General features: G+C 44.9%; 1 long non-coding RNA gene across 4 annotated transcripts; it reads left to right on the top strand.

Annotated features, from left to right (window-relative positions):
* The first annotated feature begins 96 nt into the window (after window positions 1–96).
* LOC125615081 lies at window positions 97–9,972 on the top strand. 4 transcript variants are annotated; one of them, XR_007345633.1, is made up of 5 exons: window positions 97–206; window positions 5,478–5,637; window positions 6,522–6,597; window positions 7,072–7,116; window positions 8,536–9,972. It is a non-coding gene; the product is annotated as an uncharacterized LOC125615081 (long non-coding RNA). The 4 variants fall into 4 exon arrangements; XR_007345634.1 differs by having other exon boundaries at window positions 8,846–9,972; XR_007345635.1 differs by having other exon boundaries at window positions 5,478–5,597.
* The last annotated feature ends 689 nt before the right edge of the window (window positions 9,973–10,661 follow it).

The following is a 10,661-nucleotide window of genomic DNA, read 5'->3' on the forward strand; positions in this document are numbered from 1 at the left end:
CACTGCCGCCAACCAGAGGGCGGCGGGGAGGAGCAAGCCGCGCTCTAGGCCCGACCAATCCAACCCCTACCGCGCGCCGAGGAACGGCCGTGGAAATAGGCGGGCGATTCGTCTGGGCTGTTAAAGGGGCCGCTGCCCTGTGGACCGGAGGAAGGGGCGGCGGCTGGAGGCAGCAGGGTGTGGGATGTTACATGAAAGAATCCCAGGTGAGCCTCCCTCTCCTGGCGCTTTCCCTAGTTTTTTGCACTTCTTAATTTCCTCTTCCTGCATCCTAGCAACAAATGCCCCTGACAGAGGGAAACTGAGGCTCCGAGAATCAATGATGTCTAGTTCGTCAGACACATCTGTCCCCGTCCAAATTCAGAAATTGGCTTTAAAAGACAAATTACCAGTCTCCCCCACACTTCTGCAACATCCAGTTCCAAACGGAATCTGTTGTTAGTTTTTTGTTACTTTGGTGTTTGTTTTTGAACTGTGATTGAACCCATGGGCGCTTTACCACTGAACTACATCCCCATCTTTTTTTTTTTTTTTTTAATTTTGAGACAGGGTCTCACTAAGATAAAAGGCCGGCCTTGAACTTGTGATCCTTCTTCCTCGTCTCCAGAGTTGCTGGGATTACTGATGTGCACCACCATGCATGACTTGTGACTAGGTATAAGAGCTTAGAACTCATCTAATATATTCATTTTTAGAGAGGCAATGTCTGAGGCCAGGAGAGGAAAAGTAACTTCTAGAGGTGAATTCTCACTTGGAATGAGCTTCCCCTATGTTACATACTCAGTAATCTCAGCGATTTGGGAGGCTGAAGCAGGAGGATTGCAAGTTTAATATCTGCCTCAGCAATTTAGCAAATCCTTACTGAAACCCTGTCTCAAAATAGAAAGTAAAAAGGACTGGGGATGTAGTTCAGTGGTAAAACACTCCTTGGGTTCCCAGGACATCCCCCCACCCCCACCAAAAAAAAAAAAAAACCAAGAATGGGCTTCTTGGGGTGCTGATCCAGCCCATTTTACCTGTCTCATTTGTGATCCTGAGGTAGCAAGCTGAACTGGCACACCACATTGACATATTTGGAGAGTTCTCTTATCCACATTTCATCATATTGTCAGTAGATCCCAAACATTAGTATCAGCATCTGAGAGGAATTTAACATGCAGATTCCCTAAGTCCCACCCAAGAGTCTTTAATCCACTGTATCTGGTCAGCCTGGGGGAAATATGCATTTATTTTTCAACACCTCCCCTCAGAGTCTCTGGTTGCTCCAAAGACCACGCTCACATGTATATTTCAAAAATATATGAAATCCAAATTCAACTGCCCAAAATAAAGCCAAACTCCTTTTTATCCTCAAAATTAGAAGTATGGTTGGGGGGACTTGCTGATACAGCTAGAGGTCACCTTCTGAGAAACTCAGAATGGTTCCGTTCCCTGAATGGGTCTTGCCAAGAACCAAATTTAGAAAAGCACTCTATCTGGAAGCAAAAGCTGAAAACTTGAAATCCTGGGAGAGGGAAGGGCAAGGTCAAGGCCTAGAACTCAAGGAAGTCAGCCTTGTTCTTGAGACAATGTGTAAATATTGTTAAGGCAAACACACCCTTGCTCATTCTCATTTCTAGGCCTGTCATAACCTTGGTAGGATGCCCTATCCCTTTAATGCCTCATTGCGAAGTCATCAAGCCCTGCCCACCCACCAGGCCACATTCCTTTCCCTGTCCCAGAGTAGACACCTGGGTACCCAGAAATCACTGTCCTGGACTTGAGGTCAACCCCTTCCCACACAGATTACTAGTTCTTGGAGTGGCCTCCATACAACAACCCTTTTTTGCTCTGCATGTGATAGGGATGCCTGTGCATCAGGTTGACTGACCTTGTCAGAAATGAATCTCCAGGTTGCAGGCATCACCCACTAGGATCACCACTTACATGCCTAGGCCTTCCCAAAAGAAAGGAATTTCATGATAGGAGAGGACTCTGATCATGGATACCTAGAAATGTGCACCAATGGCAGTTATTTATGGAGCTACAGCTTGAAACTCTTTTGGGCCACATCTCCAAACCCCCAACTCAGAAGGTGGTGCCTAGATCTACACTCTTTCAAGGGCCCTTGGAAGCTAGCAGTATGCCCCTTAGAGTACCCACCTCCCCCCTTGCCCATATCCAGCTTTATATAGATTTTAGATTAATCAACATGTCATCAACATGACCTCAAACAAAGGGTAGAAAGATTCAGCATGAACACTAAGAAGGAGCTCTTCCTTTTGAAAAGTGAGGAATTCAGGTGCTTTAAGAAAATAAATGAACATATGATAACAAAATATTAAAACATCCTATTCATTAAGAGATTACTCTGCTTTAGATACTGTGCCAATTCCTGTATATATATTAATTCACTGAAACCTTACATTAACCCTATGGGGTAGATATGATTGCTATTTTCTTCATTTTATAGATGCAGAAACTGAAACTCACAGAGAATTGGTGATATGTCCAAATAGCAGGGCCAGTTAAAGGAAGAACCAGTATTCATGGCCCTAAGGACGAGGTTCTTCCTAACAGTGCCTGCCAAAATGCCTTCTTGCTGCCAGAAACAGGATGAATAACTTCAAAAAGCAAAAGAAGCAAATATCACTAATCTGTATCCAAAGGAAATATAATATAGGACAGCCTTAGAGTTGAAGTTCCATTGCTTTTAACTTACCATTAGCTTGACCTTGATTTGACCAAGTTATATAATTAAATCTTGTTGAGTCTCAGATCGCTTATCTATCAAATGGGAACGATAAATTCTGTCTCCTTAGGCTGGCATGAAAATCAAATTAAATGAAGAACATGTGTGACTCTACAGATGGTCCTCAACTTATGATGGTTTTATGTATCATTTTTATTTGTTTATATGGTTCCAGGGATTGAACCCAGGGACACTTAAACACTGAGCCATATCTCTAGCCCTTTTTATTCTCTGAGGCAGAGTTTGGCTAAGTAGCTTAGGGCCTCTCTAAGTTGCTGAGACTGGCTTTGAACTTTCAATCCTCCTGCCTCATCCTCCCAAGCCACTGGGATTACAGGCATGCGCCATTGCACCCAATGATTTTTTTTTTACTTTACGATGGCATGAACATAATCGACATTAAGTAGAGGCCACACTTTGAATTTTTATCTTTTCTTAGGGAAGAAATATGTGGTAGGATACTCTCTTGATGCTGGGCATTGGCAGTGAGCCCAGCTCCCATGAGCCATATGACCTTGACAGGAATTGACCAATACTCTACAGTACAGAGCTGAGCCAGTAGAGAGCTAAGCCACAATGGTCAGTAGACTAGGTGTATTAAGTGCATTTTTGACTTACACGTTTTCAGTTTATGGTGGGGTTATTATAACTCCATCATAAGTCAAGAAGCATATGTGCAGATACTTTGAACACACAAATGAAAAGAATGATTTTAGGGCTTGGTGTCTGTGACTCATTGCAGTGGCCTCTGACAAAGGTCAGGAGTGAGGGTGCTAAATATCAAGCAAGATCTTTACTTTGTCCCCCAAACAGCTGCTCTATATGCATAGCATGTACAAAGTGAACTAATATTTTCTACAATAGGATCTTCTTTATTTTTGGTGCTTGGGATTAAACTCAGGGCTGTGTACATGGTAGGCAAGCACTCTACCACTAAGCTACATCCCCAGCTCTAGGATCTTAAATCACAGAAATCCAAGCCCAAATTATGACTCTGTCTTCTCCCAGCCTCACCCCAGACTCTCTCAATCCAGGCTTCAGCTATCCGTTAAACCTTCGTGGGTTTTGGCATACTTGAATTATTTTCAGTTATGACATTTCAAGGTAATCCTATTGTTTCCTGAATCTCAAAACAAAACAAAAGGTACTCTGTAATCTTTAATTCCATTTTTGACACTGCATTGTACTTTTGGAGGGAGAAACAGTTAAGAAGTATAAAAAAAAATAATCGATCCACTTATACATTTAACAAAGGTTAGGAATCCAGTGCCACAGGCTGTACTATATTAATCAGTGATCACCAAGCACTCAGGAAGTACGGGGTGGTGTGTGGAGAACAGTAGGGATGGAGATGAAGCCATCTGCAGCAGAGCCAGGTGGACTTGTCACACCACCTCTATCAGAGAAAGGCTGACACGTTGGTAGATCATTACATCTCCCTTAGAGGTAAGCCCAGGAGCTGTGGGGCAAGAATTGGCCCTTATGACCCCTGGGGAACCTCAATACCATTTCTAGGGTAGCCAGATGGAAGTTTTTAAGAGGAACCAGAAAAGTGATAAAAACCCAAATAAGAATGTTGTCACCAAAGCAAAGGGAGAAGCGATTGGAGGACAGAGGAGCCAACACTAACACGTGGCTCAGAGGTGTCAAGTCAGAAAGGGTCTGAAAAGTCTAGAATTTCTTGGGATTTGGAAATCAGAAAGTTAGGGCTTGGGGTGTAGCTCAGTGGATAAGTGTGCAGTTGAGCATGGGTGAGGCCCTGGGTTTGATCCCCAGCGCCAGGAAAACCAAACTGCAACAGAGAAGGTTACTTGGGGTCATCGGCAATATCAATGCAGTTGGGGCTGGAAAGACAGAGGCTCTCTAGAGCCAGGCTGAGCAGAAGTACTAAAGGGGGGACAAAGAATGAATGGGACAGGGGCTGGGGTTGTGGCTCAGTGGTAGAGCGCTTGCCTCGCACGTGCGAGGCCCTGGGTTCAAGCCTCAGCACCACATAAAAATAAATAAACAAAATAAAGATATTGTGTCCATGTATAACTAAAAACATATATTTTTAAAAAATAAGAAAAGAAAAGAATGAATGGGACAGGATCGAAAGACATCCAGGGGGTAGGAGTTACCTGAGCAGGAAGAGGGTCTTCTCTTCCTGGAGACAAGCTGGATGCCGGGTTGGTGGGGTGCACAGTCATTCATAGGCGGAAGACAGGAAGCAGAGGGAAACTCCTGCCTGGTGGCGTCTGGGTTTTAGCTCATAAGTAGGAAGGAAAGCCATCTCTTGGGAGTGGGTGGGGAAGCGATAACCAGGGGGCTTTGTGGGAAGCAGTGAGGACTGGAAAGGCCACTGAGAGGAATAAAAGAGGGAGCTGCCAATGGAGAGGGAGAATTCCGGGCAGCCCCAAGGGCTGGTGCATTTGAGGCAGAACCAGGGCTGTGGGAAGCCCAAGGAGAGGGTGGACAGGAGGGAAGATGGCAAAACCAGACTTTGTGCTCATTCAGAGAAGACCAGGTGGCCACAGGGCAATAATTCTGAGGGTGACAAGGTCCTGTGTGCCACAGAAGTAGTTTCTAAAGTTACCCAAAAAGAAAGTTTTCAGAAGCTTTATATACCCTCAGATTGATGCTCATGTGAGTAATTCCTGCCATAAAGGAGCCATGAGCAATGGATTATTCACTTTGCTGGTTAGCATGTGAGATCCGAGGTTTGTTTGGTTTTTTTTTTTTTAATATTTATTTATTTATTTTTTAGGTGTAGATGGACAAAACACAATACCTTTATTTTTATGTGGTGCTGAGGATCGAACCCGGGTCCCGCCCGTGCTACGCGAGCACTCTACTGCTGAGCCACAGTTCCAGCCTGAGATCCACGGTTATTAAACATAACTGTCTCAAAGTTCTGTCGTTCCAAGGTCCATTGGGGAACAATGGCTTCTAATTGATGTGGAGCAGGGTCAGAGTAGAATTTCTAGGGAGAAAAACTGACCTGTCCTCCCTTTCCCTCCTGACTGTGTGCCTGCCTCTCAGGGTCCTTCCCAACGCTCAGTAGGGAGAAGGAATCCACCGTCAGTCTTCAATGCCCCACCCTTCCTCTAGCACCTCAGCATGGCTACCCCATGGTGGTTTTGGTCTGCCTTTATTATCTTTTTGCTACACTGAAGACTGAACTCAGGGGTGTTCTACCACTGAGCTACACCCCAGCCCTTTTTATTTGTTTTGTTTTGTTTGTTTGTTTTAATTTGGAGATAGGGTCTCACTAAATTGCTGAGGATCTTGCCAGTTTGCCCAGGCTGGCCTCAAATTTGCCATCCCCCTACCTCAGACTGAGTTGCTGAGATGGCAGGCATGTGCCATTGCACCTGGCTCTTATATGGATCTTAAATGTCCCCCAGAGGCCCACGTGACAAAGGCTTAGTCCCCACATTGGTGCTGTTGGGTGTAGGCAGAAATTTTAAGGGATGGGGCCTGGGGGGTGGTCTTCTGGTCACTTGGTGTATGGGACCCCAGCTCCTCCTTCTCCCTCTCTCTTTCAAGAAGTACGGGGTGGTGTGTGGAGAACAGTAGGGATAGAGATGAAGCCATCTGTAGCAGGGCCAGGTGGACTTGTCACACCACCTCTATCAGAGAAAGGCTGACAAGTTGATAGGTCATTAGTCTCCCTCAGAGGTAAGCCCAGCAGCTGTGGGGCAAGAATAGGCCCTTTTAACCCCTGGGGAACCTCAATGCCATACTATCAATACGATCAGGTGAGCAGTTTGCTCCACCATGTGTTCTAAGATGTATTTCCTCACCGCAGGCCCAAAGCAACAGGGTCCATCATCCAAAATGGTGAACCAAAAGGAACCTTTTCTCTGAAGGTTGATTCGTCTCAGGTATGTGTTACAGTAACGGAAAGCTGACCATTAATACCCACTAGCCTTGCTGCCCTCCAACCACAAGGCCTTCTGCTCATAACCACCATCCTCCTGCCTCTACTCCAGCATGGGAAATCTGATCTTGAGTTTGCCCTGAATCACCCTGGAGCACAGTTCTAACTCCAGGGATGGAGGGGTCAGCATCACAACCCACAGGTACTGGCTTCCACCCTGCAGTGGCTAAACCCCATCTGCACACATCACAGCTTAAGTTACAGAGGTGGAAGGCTCCATTGGCCACTTGAAGTCACATACACACACACCTAAACACAGACTGGGGCATTGTTTGGTTGTTTTAAACCTTGAAATGGTGATTGATACCTCATGATATAGAGTAGCCAGAAGTGGGAAATATTTGCTCCCTACCAGGTTGTTAAACAGAATCGTGAATGGAAATGATGGACTCAATTAACCTTTGCCATTTCCACGCAGATACTCGGCATCTGTTCCATTCAGAAGACAAGGATGATCATTCAGGTGAGAGCTTAAGCCCAGAAAATATTTAAATCTGTTTTGGCCAGGGTTACCTATAAAGGGATTGAGACAAACAGGGGCTCTTTACCACTGAGCCATAATCTCTTTTCTTTTTTTATGTTTTATTTTGAGACAGGATCTCATTAAGCTTCCGAGGGTCTTGTTAAATTGCTGAGGCTGGCCTCAAACTTGTGGTCCTCCTGCTTCAGCCTCCCAAATTGCTAGTATTACTGGTGTGTGCCACCTGGTCTGGTTATGATACTCTTTTTAAGGAAGCATTAAGCTAGTAGCTGTGGGCCCATCTTGACCTGGGTTGTAGGCCTGCTTCTATCATTTCTAGTCATGTGACCTTGGAGAAGTTATTTAATCTCCCTGACCCCCAACTTCCTCATCTACAAATTGAAGGTGTTCACATTATATATTATTATAAAGATTAATTGTTTGCAGGGAGTGATGACACATTCCTATAATCCCAGTGACTCAGGAGGCTGAGGCAAGAGGATGGTAAATTCAAGGCCAGCCTCAGCAATTTAGCAAGACCGTGACTCAAAATAAAAAAAAATAATAAATGGTTGGGGATGTAGCTCAGTGGTAAAGCACCCTGAGTTCAATCCCCAGTATGGCCAAAAAAAAAAAAAATTTTAGTGTATGTAAAACACACAATATCTTTACATAATTGGTGCCCAATTTAATGGTTGCTATTGTTTTTTACTCTAGAGAAAATTACTAAGCACAGAATGTGATGCATGTAAGAACTCAATGGGGTGATGTGCTTAAGTCTCAAAAAAATAGAAGTGAAAGATGTCCCATGGAAGAAACCAAAAAACACTTCTAATATTTGAAACAACCAAAAGGCTCTTGTCTTATAGTGACTGTAGATCTTGGGGTTTCCAGGATTTCACCCTGGAAATAATCTCTCTCATTGTTCTGGTATACAAACTTATATTTGAGAGAGTCACCCTGATCTTGGACCAGAAAACAGCATTATAGGTCTATCCATCAAAAAGCCCATCAGTGGATGAATGGAAAAAGCAAGTGCAGTATATAGACACAGTGGAGGAAACAGCAAGTGCAGTATATAGACACAGTGGAGTATTATTCAACCATAAAGAAGAACAAAGTCATGTCATTTGGAGGAAAAAGGATAGACCTGGAGTTTGTCATGTTAAGTTAAATAAGCAAAAGTTTAAAAGGCAAGTATCACATATTTTCTCTCATCTGTAGAATCTAGAAAGAGAAAGAAGTATGATGTGAAAGCAGAAGGGAGACTACTAGGAAAGGGGAACAGGACAGGGTGGAGCGGATCGGGAGGGTGGACACAACCAAAGTCTGTTACATGCATCTGTGAAATTGTCACAATGAAACCCACTATTGGGTACAGTTAATATGCACAACTAATTATAATTTTTATGTTTAAAAAAGAAGAAGGAGTGGGGTGTGGTGGTGCATGCCTGCAATCCCAGTGGTTTGGGAGCCTGAGGCAAGAGGATCCCAAGTTCAAAGACAGCCTCAGCAACTTAGCAGAGACCCTGTTTTAAAATAAAGAAAGGACTGAAGATGGCTCCTTGGTAAAGAACCCCTGGATTCCATCCCTAGTCCAAAGAGGAGGAGGAGAAGGAGGGCAAACAGCACTGGGAAAACAACTCACCCCTGGCAGATCAGAGACCCACGCCTCCTTCCCAGGAGGCTCTTCCTCAACACCTCACCTGAGAGGGCAGCTTGGTTTTCACAGGTGAACTCAAGAAGCATGCGCTGGAGACACCATAAATATCCCACTGTACCAAGGTAGAGGAGGAAGGGGGGGGCAGGTGGAGGACTCCACCCCCACCTCCAACCCCCCAGCAACCGCCTCTCCTGCTGCGCCTCTGCGATCCACCACAGCAGGAAATGGTTTGGGTTTTTCTGTTATGAATGCAATAGAAGCTCATTTTAGAGTATTAAACGATAAAAAATATAGAAACACAGAAGGAAGAAAACACCCATTTTCTTCCAGCCTTCTAACAATTATCAAAACATGATGTTTCCCTTTGTTCTTTTACATAACTGTTTTTTTTTGAACCATATACAATCTTGTATTCTCTCTATAAAACTTAACATTATAGCATATGAACAGTCATATCGCATGAGGCAAAGAAGGGTTTGACTTGGAGTCAGAAGAGCTGATCATTAATTCCATCTCTGCCACTTGCTGTATGTCTCACCTTTCCTGAGTCTCAGGTTTACCTGTAACGAAGAGGAGAGAAACATCCATTCTCGGCCACTAGTTTTCTCTGTGGTCCTCTAGACAATAAGCTCCGTGACTGATCCTCTGTTAAATCCATACAGTCTGGCTCAGTGGATTAGAGACGGCCATTCTCTCCATCCACAGGTACAACTTATTTCTCCATTCTCTGGAATCTTGGACTGGGCTTGTGTGATAGCCAGTCTCCAAAATGGTCTCCTATTGATCCTCACTTATTGGTCATTCCTGCCCTGTTTCATAGTCTCCTCTCACCACGGACCAAGGTTGGTTTGTGTGACAAACAGAGAATGGCAGAGGAGACAGTGTATGATGTTTCAGGCTAGCTCATACAGGGCATTCAGGCTTCTTTGTCTCACATCACTCCATCTGGGAAAAGCAGCCGCCATGTTGTGAAGACACTCCAGCAAACTGTGGAGAGGTTTATGTGCAGAAGAGCTGAGGCCTCCTGCCTATAGCCTGCACCAATTAGCCAACTGTATGAGTGAGCCATCTTGGAAATGGGTTCTGTGGTCCTGTAAGTCAAGCCTTCAGATGGGTGCAGCTCTGGCTGACATTTTAACTGCATCTTCTGAGAGTCCCCACACCAGAAGTGGTCAGAAAACCTGTTCTGTACTCCCTCATGCTGTCGAGGACAGTAGAATGGGGCAGCAGGAGGAGGGGGTAATTTCTCAGGGGAAGAGAGTTGAGTATATGTTAATGGGAATGAGCCAGTGAACAGGAACAAGCTGTGTGTGCAGGATAAAGAGGGCGGTGGCTGCAGTAGGTGGCTCTCAGGGAGTCAGAGGGGCCAGGCCTTCCCTAGTATCAAGGACAGAAAAGAGAGAGGTTGTGTCCAGAGGCCACAGGTATATGGACTTGTGCTGAGGACGTGTGTGCGTGCAAGCACAAGTGTATGTGGGGGGCGGGGGGTTCTGGGCCCCACTTCCAGGAAAAAGGGAGGCAAGAGCATCAGGTGGGAGGGAAGATGCTGGGTTCTGCATAAAGAGCACCCACCATTTTTCTCAGAGAGTGGGGACATGAACTTACTTAGCAAGTATAAGCTTGCTGGGCAGGTGCAGTGTCCATTTAAAGTTTGGAATTATCAATTTAAAGAGGAATCATTGAGTAAACACAGGTCATGTGAGAGATGATGGTGACCATGGAGACAGAAGGAAACAGGTTTGGAGGTGCCCAGTATGGGACTCACTTACCGGTTGGATGTGACCTAGAAGGGGCAACTCACCTTGATGTGAGCAAATGTGTAGAGGTGCCATTGACAAGATGGGGAGGCTTTGACCAATAAAATGAAGTAGAAATGATATTCTGG

The sequence above is a fragment of the Marmota marmota genome, unplaced genomic scaffold (genome assembly GCF_001458135.2).
Source record: "Marmota marmota marmota unplaced genomic scaffold, marMar, whole genome shotgun sequence".
In the NCBI taxonomy this organism is placed as follows: Eukaryota; Metazoa; Chordata; class Mammalia; order Rodentia; family Sciuridae; genus Marmota; species Marmota marmota.